Genomic DNA, 18,607 nt, shown 5'->3' with positions numbered 1-18,607 from the left:
ACTGTATAGCCCACCAGGGTCCTCTGTCAATGGGATTCTCCAGGCAAGAATACTGGAGCGTGTTGCCATTTCCTCCTCCAGGGGATCTTCCTAACCCAGGGACTGAACCTGAGTCTCTGTGTCTTCTGCATTGCAGGTGGATTCTTTACCGCTGAGCCACCTGGGAAGCCTAAAGTTGGTGTTAACTAACAGCAGATTGGAGGTGGGGAAAGCATACACAAATACTACTACTTTTCACCAGACCAGGTCCATAAATATTTGGCTACATCACTATCATCTGCATCCCACTACTTTCATAGAACCTTGTCATTCACTCATTTAGCAAATCTTTATTGAACAGTTTACTCTGTACCTATTACAGTTCCAGGTGATTGGGATGCAATGAAAAAAATCTTAAAATATAGTGGAGGAAAGAGAAAAGTGAACCGACCATTTCAACACATTGTGACAATGTTGCGAAGTTCCAGGGAAGAAAAAGCATTAATAGTCGAATTGATACTTTCGAACTGTGGTGCTGGAGAAGACTCTTGAGTTCCTTGGACAGCAAGGAAATCAAACCAGTCAATCCTAAAGGAAATCAACCCTGAATATTCATTGGAAGGACTGATGCTGAAACTCCAGTACTTTGGCCACCTGATGATAAGTGCTGACTCATTAGAAAAGACTGGGGAAATGCTGGGAAAGATTGGGGACAAAAGAAAAAGAGGCAGGCAGAGGATGTGATGGCTAGATAGCATCACTGACTCAATGGACATGAGTTTGAGCAAACTCCGGGAGATAGAGAAGGACAGGGAAACCTGGCGGACTGCAATCCATGGGATCCCAAAGAGTTAGACACGACATAGTGACTGAACAACAGCAAAGTAGTAACAGTTGTAATCTCCAATAACAAAATGGTAACTCCTATTACCAAGTTCTTGAAAATCACCTTTACAGCAGAATTTTAAATTGCATTCAACCTTTTCTATAAGAAACTACAGTTTGGTGGTGTACAAGATGATCTGAACATCACATGTCCCTTCCTTCTCACAGTTGGTGCCTGGGCACTGTCATCTCAGGCAGAAAGAGACCAAGGTAGGGCTAGAAGGGTCACCTCTTTGTTTCAGCTTTGGGACTTTTACTGCCTTCATTGCAAACACAGAATAAAATCACATAATAAAACACCTTTTCATAAACAGCAGGAGAAAAAGGGACTAAAACTAATCAAACCCTGGAGCTACCCAAGGCACCAAACCTAAGCTGCTTATCCTCTGAGAGGAGCAGTTGTTTTCCCAGCAGTATCCCTTGTCGTGGTGAGTGGACGTCCTGCATAACCACAGGGCTTGTGAAAGACTGCAGGCAGGAGTCTATTTCCTGAATCCTTTCTCTTGAGCTTCCACAGAGCTCAGAGGGGGAATTTTTGTATATTTACGACGATTACTTGGGTACCTTCCATCACCAAAATTGGATATGTAATGTCTCACATTCTACTTATTTAGCAATAACACTTTTAAGTTGCCAACTTCAGGCTTCTCAGGAAACTGTCCTGCTCATGGAATTCTGCCAACAGCCTAAGAACATTTTGAAGGGTTTGGCTGAGAGAAGGAAACATCGGCGAGTAATTCGATCCAGCATGAAAGGTCACAGGCGTCAAGATCTGTTGCCAAAATGCTGCTGGTGGGGATTAATTAATATCAATTGAGCAACCACAAGTGTCTGGCATTTGACTAAGACTGTCATTCTTAGCCTCATCCCACTAAAAGAAAAAATGTGCAGTTTCAAACTAACGGGGGCCAACAGACATGTACCTCTCTGGCCACAAAAAAATGGAAAAAGGTTGATGGGATTACAAGGGTAAACCTCTCTCTTATTTCCAGGTAGACAAAGATCAGTTTTGTAGTCATTTATCTAAGACCATTTTCCACTCAGAGAGAAATAAAGAGAATAACTAAAATTTATTGAGCTCTAAATATGTGCCAGACTTTGAGGTGGTCATATTATTTTTATGTTTAATCATTTGGCCTTCATAAGAACCTTGCAAAGTGTTATTATCCTCATTTTACAGATGAACAAACTGATGTGTTAAGCACTGGCCAAAGACATATAGCACACATGAATTCTCTACCTGGGAAGCCAGGCCCTCCCTATGCTGCCCGTGTCTTGCTGTATCTAAGCAATCTATTATTTGCAACAGGAAACTCTGCATAATAACCAAAACATTGTCTATCACAATGTTTTGTGATAGAAGTGACTGTCACCCACTAACTAGCTTGAACTGGGCCACATTTCTTCCACACATAAAACCTTAAGAATCATTCAATACTGCTGAGTATTTATTTAACTCAGGCTTCCCGGGTAGCACAGTGGTAAAGAATCCATCTCCCAATGCAGAAGGTGCAGAAGACTCAGGCTTGATCCCTGGGTCAGGAAGATCCCTGGAGGAGAAAATGGCAACCCACTCCAGTGTTCTTGCCTGGAGAATTCCATGGACAGAGGGGCCTGGCAAACAGTAATCTATGGGGTTGCAAAAGAGTCAGACATGACTGAGCGTGCGTGCACACATACATACACACACACACAGGTTTAACTCTGATCACCAACTGAACGCCTACAGCATTAAGCCTATAGTGTAAAATGGAGCATAATCCATCGTTATGATGGTATAGTTACAGGAAGCCGACACGTGCAGGACTCAGTTTTTGATAGGCAATGAAAGAACTTTGAGTATCTCTTTTCTGCATCTCTCTTGATCTAAGATTGGCCCATCTGACATGACACATCTTGTAGAACATGAAGGATTTCCGTTTTTTCTTTCACTTCTGCAAAGACACAACTAAAAAACCCAGGGTTATGACTGTGTGTGTGCGCTCAGTTGTGGCTGACTCTGCAATCGCATGGACTGTAGCCTGCTAGGCTCCGCTGTCCATGGTGTTCTCCTGGCAAGAATTCTGGAGTGTGTTGCCATTTTCTTCTCCAAAGGATCTTCCTAGACCAAGGATTGAACCTGTGTCTCCTGTACTGGCAGGTGGATTCTTTACTACTGCAGCACCTGGGAAGCCCAAGGGTCATGATTACACAGATACTATGGAGGGTGTAACAGATATTCTGTTATACCCTAAGAGATATCTGTTAGATATTGGATTTCTTGCATATTTATTTTTAATGCTAAAATATTATAAAAAATTATTGAAGAAGTAAAAAGTGCTTAAATAGGAAGGAAAGGTTGAGATGTTGATTACCGTGTGACCATAAATATATGAGTGAGAATCTATACTATAACTCTTAACCTGTGGTTAGTTAGCCCTGTTTCAATCCAGCCCAAGAACTCTGTTTTGTTTCTATTTTGTTTAATTTTCATTTTGTTCTGCTTTCCTCAAGCACATAGGTCAATGATTTTGATTACAAAGAGATTGGGTATTCAATAAAACAAGCATGACTTGAACTACTACTTTTACTCTTTCATTTTACAACCTAGTTATTTCATTTCCTACCTCTCACACCTGACTGTTTTCTGTACTCTTATTACTGGAAGTTACAATCAGGTCAATCCATCATTTGTCTAGGATTTGAATTTCCTTCATCATTGTATAAATCAGTGTGTACGTGTGTATGCTTGCCAAATTGCTTCAGTTGTGTCTGACTCTCTGAGACCTTATGGACGGTAACCTGTCAGGCTTCTCTGTCCATGGGATTCTCCAGGCAAGAATACTGGAGTGGGTTGCCATGCCCTCCTCCAGGGATCTTCCCAACCTAGGGATCGAACCTGCACCTCTTACCTGCATTGGCACATTCTTTATCACTAACACCACCTAGGAAGCCACCAGAGGACTCACAGATCTACCGTGAGAATACAATGACAACATTAATTGCATTGACAGCATTAAGTGCCGCTGCTGCTGCTAAGTGGCTTCAGTCGTGTCCGACTCTGTGCGACCCCATAGATGGCAGCCCACCAGGCTTCCCCATCCCTGGGATTCTCCAGGCAAGAACACTGGAGTGGGTTGCCACTTCCTTCTCCAGTACATCAAAGTGAAAAGTGAAAGTGAAGTCGCTCAGTCGTGTCCAACTCTTAGCGACCCCATGGACTGCAGCCTACCAGGCTCCTCCGTCCGTGGATTTTCCAGGCAAGAGTACTGGAGTGGGGTGCCATTGCCTTCTCCGAGTGCAATGACAGTATTAATTCAGTGTGCAGATGCAAGTACAAGTGGTACTATGCCCACGTGTAGATGTTACATTGTACATAGTCATGGGCTCTGTGAACCAGGTTGCTTGTTCACTTTATTTGTAGAACAGACAACAGAATAATGACACTTATTAGAAAGTTATGGCGGTACAGAGACCCAGAGAGGACCCAAATGAGGGAAGAATAAACCTAGGAAAGAAATTGACAGAGGGAAGGAAACAGCTTGGCTTTCGGTTGGCATGGACATAGATGCCCTAGGTATATGCAGGCTAGTGGTGATAAATAACCCCCACTGTGTGTGCAATACTATGTGTATAATATTCCAGTGTATATTCTGGGATATGCATTGTATTGGGCACATCCTTTATAACATGTGGGCTTCCCTGATAGTTCAGTTGGTAAAGAATTCACCTGCAATGCAGGAGACCCCAGTTCAACTCCTGGGTTGGGAAGATCTACTGGAGAAGGGATAGGCTACCCACTCCAGGATTCTTGGGCTTCCCTTGTGGCTCAGCTGGTAAAGAATCTGCCTGCAATGAGGGAGACCTGGGTTCAATCCCTTGGTTGGGAAGATCCCCTGGAGAAGGGAAAGGCCACCCACTCCAGTATTCTGGCCTGAAGAATTCCATGGACTATATAGTCCATGGGGTCACAAAGAGTCAGACATGACTGAGTGACTTCCCCCATCCCTTGCCACAACATGCCATTTATTTCATACAAAACTTTAATGCATTTCCCAACTGAAGTAGAGTGTGTTTAGATAATGTAAATAAATCACCCCAATTTACATGGCTTGAGAATCAAGACAAACCCTGGTCTGTTCAGGTCCAAGGCTCAAATTCTTGCCTTGATCTGTTTGTATTACCTGATGTCTACTAGAGAAAATCCACTGATGCTTCTACATACCCTCTTCCCTAGTTTTCAAATGTCCTTCATTTGTAATTTATGTTCAATCAAGGATTTTATTTTGTATTATCAGTATTTTTCTCTCCTATCCTTAATGTAATTCACTCTCCCAATGTCAACAATCACCTATAGTCAAATAACTTGCACATTTTTATCATCCTGATTCTGCTCATAAATTCTAGAAGAATATTTATAACTGTTTATCCTATTCCTTCCCTTGAATATTCCATTGGAATCTCAAATACAAACCATCCTATTATATACTCATAAACATGTATATGTGCAATGGACATCAGACTTTACTTATAATAAAAGTAGTAAGTTCATACATAGGACTTGACTTTTGTTCCAAGTGTTTCATGTGTCAACCCATTTAATTCTGCAAACAAATACATAACCCAAATACTATTATCTCCATTTTACACATGAGGAAACTGAGGCAGGCATAAGTTAAGTAAATGGCCCAAACCACGTGGATAGTAAATGGGATAAAAGAATGGGGCGTTCAAACTTGGGCACTCCAGTTCCAGAGTCTGGGTTCTTTACCACCAAGCTCCTCTGTCTCTCCTAGTCCGTAGGTAAGGTCTCTGTAATCCATGGAGGTTAGGTGGTCTGCCAATGCTCATACAGGCAAAGTGGCAGAATCAGACTTTTCACATTTCTGAGCCATGACAATTCTATTCCATTGTCTCCCCCATCCACCCCTCCATCACCTGTGTCTTCTTTGGATTTCCTAATCCTGTTAATGATTTCATTGTCTTCTCAGTTACCCTGCCTGAAACACCTGTCATCTTTTTCTACTCTTTTTATAATCCGATCAATTGCCCAGTCCTACAAATTTAGCTTTACATCTCTCTCTCTCATCTGGTCCTAAATCTCCTTTCTTCACTGCACCTTCCTCACCTCACCCTCTTATGTAATTTCAGACCCTCCCACTTTGTTTTCCTCATCCCAAGAGCCAGCTCTCTCCTGCTCTTTTAAATGACTCTTTAGCCATATGTGCATCCTGACTTCCAAATAACATGTGTCTGCTGCTCCTGTTTTTAACGTTGGGCATTGACTATTGATTTCTCACAACAGAATAGGAAGATTTAACTCTCCTTCTTGCCAGCTCCCATCACACACTTTGCAATCCTCATTCTTCAAATATAAATATATTATAATTTTGATTGGATCAATGTTGACATTGCTATGACTAAGCAAATGCTTTTATTGATCCCCATAGCATAATATGATGTCTTTCTCTACTGAACAATTTGTTTTTGCCGGAGTGTCATTGGCCTGATTTTCTATCATGAATTCAACCACACATTCTCTCCTATTGTGTCAGTATCTTCTCAATACATTTAAACAGCTCAAGCGTCCTTTTGATTTCATCTTCATGACATCTCTCATTGGAATTTCAGATTCAGCTCCACAAAAACTGTCTCGCATGCCTCACCCCCACGTCAGGACAACCACAATGCTGCCATATTAAGATCTCCCATCACCAGCATCCTGATGATCCCCTTCTCCCGACTCCTGAGCTGAATCTCTGTTTTCTGGACCCCATGTCTTCATTCTAGCTATACCGTCTTATTTCGCTGATGCAACATCCTGAGAAAAGGTGAAGTTTTGAAACTTTTAAAATTTTACCCTCACATTTGATTGAAACTTTGTGTAGATGTTTTCGAGGTTAGAAAATAGTATCTTCTAGTCTTCGGTGTTGCTTTCACCTGCAACATTTTTATTCTTGGTTCTCTTTGTATGAACCTCCTTCTCCTACTATTACTATTTATTTTTGTGTATAAAATAATACAAAAGCTTGTAGTATCTTTCTTTAATCTCCAGTATTCTGAAATTTCACACATATGTGCTTTAGTGTGAGTCTATTTTTATCAATTTTGCTGAGAATTCAATTCAGAGAGCCCTTTCCATTGAAAGCTTATGTCCTTTACTTCCCTGGTGGCTCAGATGGTAAAGAATCTGCCTCCAAGGCAGGAGACCTGGATTGGATCCCTGAGTTGGGAAGATCTCCTAGAGAAGGGAATGGTAATCCACTCCAGTATTCTTGCCTGGAGAATTCCATGGACAGAGGAGCCTGATAGACTACAGTCTATGGAGTCGCAGAGTCGGGCACGACTGAGTGACTTTCAATTCAGAGAGCCCTTTCCATTGAAAACTTATGTCCTTTACTAATGAGATTTATATATACATACAAATATATGTTATACAGTTGAAATATATATATACTATTGAAATACATATACAATTGAAAAATTTTCCCCTTAACTTTCTCTGTTTTGTCTTTCTGAATTTTCTGATACTTTGATATTAAGTTGCCAGGACTATTTCTCGTTTCCTCTGTATTCTGGGAGATTTTCTTAATTTTTACTTCCAAACATTATTAGTTTCTTTCATTTTTGTTACCATAGTTTTAATTTTCAGTAATTCTTTTTTTTTCTGTTCCATTTCATGATCCTGTTTCATGGATGAAATCTGTTTTTGTCTCTCAGAGGATATTAAGGATTAATTTCTTTGAGGTTTTCAACCCCCTGCATATTCAGTTTCTCTATGTTTTGTTTCAGTCTCTATCTTCCATTTAGAGATGTCAGCTTATATTTCAGGATAGCTCAGTTCAGTTCAGTTCAGTCGCTCAGTCGTGTCCAACTCTTTGCAACCCCATGAATCACAGCATGCCAGGCCTCCCTGTCCATCACCAACTCCCGGAGTTCACTCAGACTCACGTCCATCGAGTCAGTGATGCCATCCAGCCATCTCATCCTCTGTCGTCCCCTTCTCCTCCTGCCCCCAATCCCTCCCAGCATCAGAGTCTTTTCCAATGAGTCAACTCTTCGCATGAGGTGGCCAAAGTACTGGACTTTCAGCTTTAGCATCATTCCCTCCAAAGAAATCCCAGGGCTGATCTCCTTTAGAATGGATTGGTTGGATCTCCCTGCAGTCCAAGGGACTCTCAAGAGTCTTCTCCAACACCACAGTTCAAAAGCATCAATTCTTCGGCGCTCAGCCTTCCTCACAGACCAACTCTCACATCCATACATGACCACAGGAAAAACCATAGCCTTGACTAGCCGGACCTTTGTTGGCAAAGTAATGTCTCTGCTTTTGAACATGCTATCTAGGTTGGTCATAACTTTCCTTCCAAGGAGTAAGCGTCTTTTAATTTCATGGCCACAATCACCATCTGCAGTGATTTTGGAGCCCAGAAAAATAAAGTCTGACACTGTTTCCACTGTTTCCCCATCTACTTCCCATGAAGTGGTGGGACCGGATGCCATGATCTTCGTTTTCTGAATGTTGAGCTTTAAGCCAACTTTTTCACTCTCCACTTTCACTTTCATCAAGAGGCTTTTTAGTTCCTCTTCACTTTCTGCCATAAGGGTGGTGTCATCTGCACTGAGGCTATTTGAAAGTCTTGAATGAATAGTTGGGGTTTTCAATGAGGAGTTTGAATAAATGGTAATCTCAAAGAGCCAGATTAGATTTGGGGAGAAATATCTGATACTCATTTCTATAAAACTTTTCTTCTTGGCTGATCAGAATCCCCACAGAAAAGACTGCATTGCCTTTTTGGATGGTATAAACCTATGCTGTTGTGCTCTTAGTCGCTCAGTCATGCCCAACTCTGCAAACCCATGGACTGTAGCCTGCCAGGCTCCTCTGTCCATTGGGATTCTCCAAGCAAGAATACTAAAGTGAGTTGCCATTTCCTTCTCCAAGGCATCTTCCCAACCCAGGGACTGAATCCAGATCTTCTGCATTGCAGGCAGATTCTTTACCATCTGAGCCACCAGGAAAGCTCTGGCTACCAGCATTATGGTAAGTGAAAGGGAGTGTCTCAGATTCAGAGTAAATTTTTCACTTAATACCCTGGTTTTCATACAATAATCTTGCCTTCAAATCTGCCTGGTATTCTGGAGTCAAAAGACCCTACACTTTACAATCCTTAGAAAATAAATCTCTGATTTTCTGCCTGGTTAAAAGAGGATATTGTTTTGGCTTTATGCAGTAGAAAAATGAACAGAGAAGCTGAAGGAAACCAGGATATGTCACTTCAAAATATGCCTCTTTGACATAAAAATTATTTTGAACTGTAAGCAATCAAGAAGCAGAAAACCCAGGAAGAGCTCCCCATTTTCTGCCTAAAGGCAGGATATAAATTCTCCTTTTACTAAAGACAGATTCTTATCAGCCCAGAGATGGCACCAGAGGAATCTGCAAGTAAACTTTTCTCCATTAGTTTCCTCCCATTTACTTACCTTGTGACATTTTGCTGGCCTTGGAGGCCTAAAACTGCCTTCCTTTGTTGCAACATTTCTCTACAAACATACTGTCCTTTGCTGCAGATGCTGTATAGGCTGGACTTCCAAATAACCATTTTGAATTATTATTTTGGGTTTAGATTTCTCTTGCTGATGTGTACAGCCTACAGTAATAAACTGCTGTCTTTCTCTTGTTAATCTGTCTTGTCAAAGAGTTCCAGCTGAAAGCCTAAAATGGGAGAGGTAAAAGTTTTGCCTCCTCTACAGGATTGTTTTCTGCCTCCGCAAACTTTCAGTTAACTCTTCTGTTTCAGTTCAGTTCAGTTCAGTCGGTCAGTCGTGTCCGACTCCTTGTGACCCCATGGACTGTAGCACGTCAGGCTTCCCTGTCCACAAACTCCCTTCTATTTATAGCCCCCAATTCTTCTGTTTATAGCCCCCAATTCGCCTGCACTCCCACAGGCACACCATGCGACATATTCCTCAGCCACTGAGAACTCTGTAGTAGCACTCGAGTTATTTTCCAGTTCTTCATAATTCTCAGGTCTGCTAATTAAGTTCTTAGCCATCCACCTACTTTGCCAGCTCTTAAATTTTTGCAGTTGGATCCTCTCCATTTCCTTTGTCCTTTTAGGCTGAAAAGCTAAAATCTCTTCACTGCCATTTTAGCATGGATTGAAGCAGGCAGCCAAAGATCAATTCAACTTCCCTGCTTAACTAGATATTGGCCTTTATTTTCTCTGGTCTAGTAAGTTACTAGAGTCTCCTAATTTCTTGATCATATCAGTCTTCTGTTTAGAGATAATCAGGTTTTCTGTTGACTAAAGCAACTATTTTCTACCAAGTAGTTGTTCTCATCTGTTAACTGTCACCACCACTATTCATAAAAGCAATTTTCCATCAGAAGATAATTCTGATGGAAATTATTCTCTCAGTATAACATTATTCTCTCAGTATAACGATTAATTTTCTTACATCTCTCGGGGATATGATGCTTCATATGGTATTAGCCTACCATTATGGCAGTGGCACCCCACTCCAGTACTCTTGCCTGGAAAATCCCATGGATGGAGGAGCCTGGTAGGCTGCAGTGCATGGGGTCGCGAAGAGTTGGACATGACTGAGCAACTTCACTTTCACTTTTCACTTTCATGCATTGGAGAAGGAAATGGCAACCCACTCCAGTGTTCTTGCCTGGAGAATCCCAGGGACAGGGGAGCCTGGTGGGCTGCTGTCTATGGGGTCGCACAGAGTCGGACACGACTGAAGCGACTTAGCAGCAGCAGCAGCATGGCTCATTACCTATGATTTCCACTGACTCTTGCACCAGCCAAAATTGGCTGGGTTTTTTTGTTCCCATAGTCTGACATGTATTTTTTATCTCTCTCTAACTCTGTTTATGCCATTCCTGCATATCTAGAATACAAATCCCTTTGAGCTACAAATCCTTTAAAGCCCAGGTCAAATGGAGCTTTCCCTCCACTCTCAGCACCTTAGAGCAGTGTACTTCACACATAGCACTTTGTACACCTCATTTGGTTTTTACTAAACTAAACATTTTATTTATATCATTATTCCCCTTCCTTTAGATAAGGAATTGTAGGAATTGTATCTTATTCTTATACCTTTGCCAATGCAACAAACATGTGGGTTCATTTAATTGAATTAAAACTATCCAAACCATAATACATAAGGATATATAATAACTTATAAAGCCTTAAAATATTTTTCCTCTTTTATTTATTTGAAAAAGCACCAAGATTTAAAACAAAAGATAAACTCCGTTCACATCTTCATCTCTACTGCCTTGACTGATTCATAGCAATTGTAAAACTCTAAGCATAGTCTGAAATTTGGCTGCCAATTGTATATCTATGAGGGAAAAATCATTTCCCAAAGTATAATTTTTTCCATAAAATATATCCATCAAAATTTCTGTGCGACTTACTGTAGAGAAATCGCACATGACTCACTAAATCAATTTACTCAGGTAAAAGAACATTGCTGGCTTGAGGGGTTATGGGGATTATTATAACTTCAGAAAGATAGCCAAATACCTTCTCTGAACCATTTTTAAAAGCTACCTCAGCAATGAAAATACTGTGTGTTAGCAGGAAGAGAAGGCAATTGACAGTTGCACAAGCTCAGTGGAAATAGCTAGTGTCGTCAAAATAAATCCAGTTTTAGGCTCAACACCCCCCATTCTTATTCTCAGAGCCATATTTCAATAACTTATTTCTGATTACTGCTAGTCATTCCATCTTGTTCCATTTAATATAAATAGCTCCCATTCATTGAGCATTTCATGCTAAATACTTTATATACTTTTTATTTAATAACTACAAAATCTTTTTAGATGTTATTCTTCCCATTTTTACAAATATGTAAAATCAGGTTTAAAAGGACGCTAAGTAAATTGTCTAAGGTCAGAAAGCAGATAAAGTGTCCTTTTTCTCTTATTTAATGATTTTAAATACTTGGTGTTATTTTCACGTGCTAGTTGCCTATATATCCTTGAAACAGAATTTTCATTCTTCAGCTTTTATCCAAGAGTCAGTGGAAAAGCAATGCTGGGTAAAGACTTGCTTGTTATCCAGAGTGAAGAGTTAAAAGGAAGGTTACCTATGCAGACAGCGTCTACAGTGCGTATCCTCTGCACCATATTTGTGTGTTTAGTTCTGTGTGTTATCTATGTTTACCCAAGAGAGATGGAAACTGCATTCTTGAGAGCTGTCTGTCTTCCTTTCTTGCATTTTCTGAAAAAGGCCATTTGCCTTGTGCTGCCTCTGTATCCAGCAATATAGCCCTGCCCTAATATCCACAGAAGTTTTCATCAATTCATCACAGTCTGTCTAAACCCCTTACTTTTTATTACTTGCTTTTTAGGAACATATATTATATGGGAATCATATTTTTCCTTTAGGACAAAGCTAAAGGATCCAAACTTTTGTCATTGGTTGTATATCCATTACTGTGCTACAATTTTAAAAGCTCCCTAGTTTGAGACCCTTCCATCATACCACACCATCTCTTCAGCAACAGAACGGAGGCTATATTCATGATCAACCACTCGGCATCAAATAAATGGCAAACATAACAAAGAACAAGCACTCACTAAATTATTTCTTGAACTCCTATCATTTACAATGTGATAAATACTGAGTTGATACACAGATAAATAAAAAGAGTACCATTATACTGCAAATATGCAGAGGGCTTCCCTGGTGGCTCAGTGGTAAAGACTCTGCCTGCCAATGAACCCTGTAGGAGATGTGGGTTCAACCTCTGGGTTGGGAAGATACCCTGGAGCAGGAAATGGCAACCCACTCCCGTATTCTTGTCTGGGAAATCCTATGGACAGAGGAGCCTAGTGGGCTACAGTACATGGGGTCGCAAAAGAGTCAGACATGACTTAGCCACTAAACAACAATGACAAATATGCAGAGTTCTGATATACAGAGCACACACAGTCAATCATCTAAACCCTAAATTTGGCCTGAAACAAATATAATACTTTTTGGTTGGCTAGAGATGTCTTCCTGGTCTGTTCAGCCTTCAATAACTTTCTCTCCATGAATTAGACCCATTAAAATTGTGAATACCTCACTGTTGGTGGGAATGCAAACTAGTACAGCCACTATGGAGAACAGTGTGGAGATTCCTTAAAAAACTAGAAATAGAACTGCCTTATGATCCAGCAATCCCACTGCGGAAATCAGAATTTAAAGAGACACGTGTACCCCAATGTTCATCACAGCACTGTTTATAATAGCCAGGACATGGAAGCAACCTAGATGCCCATCAGCAGATGAATGGATAAGAAAGCTGTGGTACATATACACAATGGAGTATTACTCAGCCATTAAAAAGAATACATTTGAATCACTTCTAATGAGGTGGATGAAACTGGAGCCTATTATACAGAGTGAAGTAAGCCAGGAAGAAAAACACCAATACAGTATACTAACGCATATATATGGAATTTAGAAAGATGGTAACAATAACCCTGTATACGAGACAGCAAAAGAGACACTGATGTATAGAACAGTCTTATGGACTTTGTGGGAGAGGGAAAGGGTGGGATGATTTGGGAGAATGGCATTGAAATATGTATTATATCATATATGAAACGAGTCACCAGTCCAGGTTCAATGCACGATACTGGATGCTTGGGGCTGATGCACTGGGATGACCCAGAGGGATGGTATGGGTAGGGAGGAGGGTTAAGGATGGGGAACACATGTAAACCTGTGGCGGATTCATTTCGATATATGGCAAAACCAATACAATATTGTAATAAAAAATAAAATAAAATTTAAAAAAAAGAAAAAAAATTGTGAATACCTATGGTAGAATCTACATATTGAAGTCCCAGGGGAAGATCTCAGATGTTAAGATATAAAGAGGGAGAAATCTTGAATTTTATCCATTTTTATCAAACTTTCTTGCTTCTTTCCTGCTGCCTACCCTTTCTACCTCGTCCATATTCTCTCTCTCTCTCTCTCTCTCTCTCTCACACACACACACACACACACACACACACACACTGCTGTAAACTGAAAGGGTGTGTTCAACCCAAATTAATGTTAAAATATAATCCCAAATATGATGGCATTTGAAAGTGGGTCCTTTGGGGAAGTGATCATGCCATGAGGATAGAGGCCTCATAAATGAGAGTCAGAGACCCCAGGAGTTCCCATGCCCCTCCTTCCGGTGAGGCAAAGTGAGAAGCCGGCTCTCTGTGAACTAGGAAGCTTGTATTCACTAGAAACTGAACTTGCCTGTACCTTAATCTTGAACTTCCCAACCTCCAAAACTGTGAGAAATGCATTTCTGTAGCTTATAAAGCACCCAGTCTATAATATTCTGTTACAGCAGTCCCAAAGGACTAACACACACCTTCTAAGGCAACTTTGGTGGAAAAAAAAAGTTTACTACAAGGCAATCTGAGAGAGAGAAGTGTGTGTGTGTGTGTGTGTGTGTGTTAGTCACTCAGTAGTGTCCGACTCTGTGCAACCCCGTGGACTATAGCCCACCAGGCTTCTCTGTCCATGGAATTCTCCAGGCAAGAATACTGGAGTGGGGAGCCATTCCCTTCTCCAGGGGATCTTCCAGACCCTGGGATTGAACCAGGTCTCCTGCATTACAGGCAGATTCTTTATCATCTGACCCACCAGGGAAGCCCGAGAGAGAAGAGATGGTTTATTCTTTGCTCTTTTGCTTTAGCAAAAATTTCAAAGACTGGTGCCCAACAATATTGCCTCAGATGCTGTCTAAAGATGTAGTTCCAGATCACCATCCCCTGGAAATCCAGTGTGTCTGGTAAGACCAGGAATCTGTATTTAACAATCATTCTCCAGGAGATTCTAAGGCAGTTCTGGGAAAGATCACATTTTTAGGAACTCTGTTTTAGAAATAGAAAAGGGTTTTGATTTATTTATTAATAAATTTCCAGGGCTTGTAGCCAATAATATCCCACCTAGACCCCCCTAGTTGCATCCACCTCCTGCAGGGTCTATTGCATCAGTGGGTAGATCCATGAAAAAGTAATATGTTATAGACATCAGGCTGTCTCCAGGAAGAGGTGTTGGTTATGATGAGGATGAGAGATCCAGGGAAAGACAAACAAAAGGAATTTCATAGGCTCAGTTGGAGTGCAGTTGTCTAGGGAGGCTGGGATGCTGCAAACTCTGCAAATTTGCATCCAAAGTGCAAGTAATCACCTCATTTATTCAAACAATCAAACTCTTCTTCCCAACTATTTCCAGCTTCTCAAGACTGGGCCAGAGAAAAATAACAGTCTTGTTCTATAAAACAGGTTGCTGCTGCTAAGTCGCTTCAGTCATGTCCGACTCTGTGCGACCCCATAGACGGCAGCCCACTAGGCTCCCCTGTCCCTGGGATTCTCCAGGCAAGAATACTGGAGTGGGTTGCCATTTCCTTCTCCAATACATGAAAGCGAAAACTGAAAGTGAAGTCACCCAGTCGTGCCCGATTCTTAGCGACCCCATGGACTGCAGCCCACCAGGCTTCTTCGACCGTGGGATCCTCCAGGCAAGAGTACTGGAGTGGGGTGCCATTGCCTTCTCCGATAAAACAGGTTAGTATATCTCAAATATAAAGTCCTTCACAACTGTTTTCAACCTGAGTCTAAATTTCAGGGTTTTTTCTTCAATCTGTAGGCTCACTGACAGGATCTGTAGCCTTAGTTAGTGTGGATGGCTTGGCTTTGCAAGTTTCACTACGGATTGGCACAAGAAAAAAAAAATGTCTGAGTAGGCTAAATGGGAGCCTGGGTTTCACAAGACACTGGATTAGGTGCCAAAAGTCTCCTCTGGGCATCGGCCTGGTGTGAACTGCATCTTCTCACTCTGCAGGCCTTGCAGACTGTCCACCCAGCCCCAGTTGGTAGCACTGCACTGAGAAGCCAGATAAGTACATGCAACTCCTGTGAGGGAAATGTGTGTCAGTTCAGTTCAGTTGCTTAGTCGTGTCCGACTCTTTGCAACCCCATGAATCACAGCACGCCAGGCCTCCCTGTCCATCACCAACTCCCAGAGTTCACTCAGACTCACGTCCATCGAATCAGTAATGCCATCTAGCCATCTCATCCTCTGTCGTCCCCTTCTCCTCCTGCCCCCAATCCCTCCCAGCATCAGAGTCTTTTCCAATGAGTCAACTCTTCGCATGAGGTGGCCAAAGTACTGGAATTTCAGCTTCAGCATCATTCCCTCCAAAGAAATCCCAGGGCTGATCTCCTTCAGAATGGACTGGTTGGATCTCCTTGCAGTCCAAGGGACTCTCAAGAGTCTTCTCCAACACCACAGTTCAAAAGCATCAATTCTTCAGCGCTCAGCCTTCTTCACAGACCAACTCTCACATCCATACATGACCACTGGAAAAACCATAGCCTTGACTAGACGAACCTTTGTTGGCAAAGTAATGTCTCTGCTTTTGAATATGCTGTCTAGGTTGGTCATAACTTTCCTTCCAAGGAGTAAGCGTCTTTTAATTTCATGGCTGCAGTCACCATCTGCAGTGATTTTGGAGCCCAAAAAAATAAAGTCTGACACTGTTTCCACTGTTTCCCCATCTATTTCCCATGAACTGATGAGACCAGATGCCATTATCTTCGTTTTCTGAGTGTTGAGCTTTAAGCCAACTTTTTCACTCTCCACTTTCACTTTCATGAAGAGGCTTTTTAGTTCCTCTTCACTTTCTGCCATAAGGGCGGTGTCATCTGCATATCTGAGGTGATTGATATTTTTCCCAGCAATCTTGATTCCAGCTTGTGTTTCTTCCAGTCCAGCATTTCTCATGATGTACTCTGCATATAAGTTAAATAAGCAGGGCGACAATATACAGCCTTGACGAACTCCTTTTCCTATTTGGAAACAGTCTGTTGTTCCATGTCCAGTTCTAACTGTTGCTTCCTGACCTGCATACAAATTTCTCAAGAGGCAGATCAGGTGGTCTGGTATTCCCATCTCCTTCAGAATTGTCCACAGTTTATTGTGATCCACACAGTCAAAGGTTTTGGCATAGTCAATAAAGCAGAAATAGATGTTTTTCTGGAACTCTCTTGCTTTTTCCATGATCCGGCGGATGTTGGCAATTTGATCTCTGGTTCCTCTGCCTTTTCTAAAACCAGCTTGAACATCTGGAAGTTCACGGTTCACATATTGCTGAAGCCTGGCTTGGAGAATTTTGAGCATTACTTTACTAGCGTGTGAGATGAGTGCAATTGTGCGGTAGTTTGAGCATTCTTTGGCATTGCCTTTCTTTGGGATTGGAATGAAAACTGACCTTTTCCAGTCCTGTGGCCACTGCTGAGTTTTCCAAATTTGCTGGCATCTTGAGTGCAGTACTTTCACAGCATCATCTTTCAGGATTTGAAAGAGCTCCACTGGAATTCCATCACCTCCACTAGCTTTGTTCGTAGTGATGCTTTCTAAGGCCCACTTGACTTCACATTCCAGGATGTCTGACTCTAGGTCAGTGATCACACCATCATGATTATCTGGGTCGTGAAGATCTTTTTTGTACAGTTCTTCTGTGTATTCTTGCCACCTCTTCTTAATATCTTCTGCTTCTGTTAGGTCCATACCATTTCTGTCCTTTATCGAGCCCATCTTTGCATGAAATGTTCCCTTGGTATTTCTAATTTTCTTAAAGAGATCTCTAGTCTTTCCCATTCTGTTGTTTTCTTTGGAACTCTGCATTCAGATGCTTATATCTTTCCTTTTCTCCTTTGCTTTTTGCTTCTCTTCTTTTCATTTGTAAGGCCTCCCCAGACAGCCATTTTGCTTTTTTGCATTTCTTTTCCATGGGAATGGTATGTACAATGTCACGAACCTCATTCCATAGTTCATCAGGCACTCTATCTATCAGATCTAGGCCCTTAAATCTATTTCTCACTTCCACTGTATAATAATAAAGGATTTGATTTAGGTCATACCTGAATGGTCTAGTGGCTTTCCCTACTTTCTTCAATTTCAGTCTGAATTTGGTAATAAGGAGTTCGTGATCTGAGCCACAGTCAGCTCCTGGTCTTGTTTTTGTTGACTGTATAGAGCTTCTTCATCTTTGGCTGCAAAGAATATAATCAATCTGATTTCGGTGTTGACCATCTGGTGATGTCCATGTGTAGAGTCTTCTCTTGTGTTGTTGGAAGAGCATGTTTGTTATGACCAGTGCATTTTCTTGGCAAAACTCTATTAGTCTTTGCCCTGCTTCATTCCGTATTCCAAGGCCAAATTTGCCTGTTACTCCAGGTGTTTCTTGACTTCCTACTTTTGCATCCCAGGTAAGGGGTAAATAAAGGAAGTCTCTACCTGTGCTGAGTTTTTCACATATATCCTTGGAAGTACAAAAGTTCAGAGGTTTTAGAGAAATAATCAAATCAGTGTTTTCCTGTTCTATTTTCTCAAAGTGCCCAGAGGCAGAAGTCATTTATAGGAGGGCTTAAGATGAATCCTCTGAGACCATTAGTGCCAGAAAGGGCTCCTGTCAGTGCCCACTCAGATGGCAGAGGTGCACGCGAGTGGAACTGAATTGCAGCTACTTCCGCTGGTTATCTTGTGAGAGTTCAACCTCAAGAGTTTAACTATAGTCTCCTTCCTCCCAAAGCTATGCACCTTCTTGTGAGCAACACAGCCTCTCCATCCAGGCTCACAGATGCAGAGTTGTCTACTCGTCTCTCCTCCCACCCCAAGAGCTCTGCTGCAGTCCTCGGGGATGGGCACTCCCGCTGGTGAACATGCAGTACCCTTTCAAG

This window comes from Bos mutus, chromosome 9, assembly GCF_027580195.1.
Source record: "Bos mutus isolate GX-2022 chromosome 9, NWIPB_WYAK_1.1, whole genome shotgun sequence".
Lineage (NCBI taxonomy): Eukaryota > Metazoa > Chordata > Mammalia > Artiodactyla > Bovidae > Bos > Bos mutus.
Note: the sequence above shows the minus strand (reverse complement) of the source record.